Source organism: Capsella rubella, unplaced genomic scaffold (genome assembly GCF_000375325.1).
Source record: "Capsella rubella cultivar Monte Gargano unplaced genomic scaffold, Caprub1_0 scaffold_1, whole genome shotgun sequence".
Taxonomy (NCBI): Eukaryota; Viridiplantae; Streptophyta; class Magnoliopsida; order Brassicales; family Brassicaceae; genus Capsella; species Capsella rubella.
In genome coordinates, this window is record NW_006238923.1 from 18,057,257 (window position 1) to 18,058,803 (window position 1,547).

Below are 1,547 nucleotides of genomic sequence, written 5' to 3' on the forward strand. Positions count from 1 at the left end.
CTATAAACCCCTCCGGTTGATTGACATAAACATCTTCTTTCAAGTCACCATGGAGAAAAGCAGTTTTAACATCAAGATGATGTACTTCCCAACAGTTTGACGCTGCTAAGGCAATGATGAACCGTATCGTCTCAATACGAGCCACCGGAGCAAAAACTTCGTCAAAATCTATGCCATGTCTCTGTAAAATCTATGCAAGATGGTTAGGTGTCTGTTGAGGCCTTCTTTTTCGCAAAAAGTTTGAAATTCTTGGGATAAGAACTCTCCTCCTCTATCCGTCCTAAATGTCTTGATAGAAGTTCCACATTCTTGCTCTACATGTGCCTTGAACACTTTAAATTTCTCAAATGCTTCGCTCTTCTCCTTCAAAAGAATCGTCCACATGTATCTCGAATGATCATCAATCAAAACAAATATGTATCTTTTCTTTGCTGCAGTAGGAGGTGTTATAGGTCCACAAAGATCTCCATGGACGAGTTCAAGTACATGTGAGGCACGATATGAGGTAGCTTTCGGGAATGCTTGTCTTACTTGCTTTCCAAGTAAGCAAGATCCACATGTCTCTTTTCTTTCAGGCACACCCAATATTCCAACAACTAGCTCTTTTAGGACCATTGTTTTTATGGTTTCACAACTAATATGTCCCAAATGATCATGCCAATTTGCTGCCTCGTTTGCTGTAGCTAGTTGCAAACACTTTGTCGGCTCAACCTCCATGGTAACTTTGTATAGTCGGTTTCTTGATCTAATTGCCTTTACCAGCAAATTTCCATCTCGATCATGCAAGGTAAGGTGATTATCTTTCATTCTCACATCACAACCAGATTCAGTGGCTTGTCCTAGGCTGATTATATTACTCTTAAGTCCTGGTATGTAGTAGACATTTGATAGCACCTTCTTTTCTCCTCCCTTGGTTGTAAACAGTATTGATCCTTTCCCTTTTATATCAATGCGTGAGTCGTCTCCAAACCGAACTTTTCCAGTGACCATTGTGTCAATCTTGTTAAACCAAGTATGATTTCCTGTCATGTGGTTACTAGCACCATTATCTAAGTACCACACATTCTCAAGGCTCTCTTCAAAGTCTTTAGGTTGGATATTCTTCTCATTAAGGTACACCACTTCGTGTACCATTAGTGACTCTGCCTCATGAGTGTCATCTTCTACCTTTTCTTGGTCTTCCTGAGCCTTGATTAACTTGAGCAATCGATCTGGACAATTAGACGCATAGTGTCCTAACTTGTCGCATCGATAACAAGTCACTTTTGATGTATCACGGTTGTAGTTGTTCCTTCCTCGACCTCGTCCTCTGCCTCGATAACCACCACGACCTCTGCCTTGACTGCCTTCTTGATCATGACTCGATGATGAATGATCTCAGTTTGCGTACATAAGCTTGCCTTGACTCTCTTGTGACTCCTCTGCAGCACTTATCTGTTCCTCATAAGTTTTGATTCTCCCTATTATATCTTCAAAAGTTGTCGTTTTGAGGTCCAAGACTTGTTCAAGGGTAGCCGAAATCTGTATGTACTTCTGCATTGGTAAGC

The 1,547-nt window shown here is 41.0% G+C and overlaps 1 protein-coding gene across 1 annotated transcript in view; it reads right to left on the reverse strand.

Annotated features, from left to right (window-relative positions):
• LOC17898724 (jacalin-related lectin 44) overlaps positions 1-1,547 on the reverse strand; it is a 17,823-nt gene that overhangs the window by 14,459 nt on the left and 1,817 nt on the right.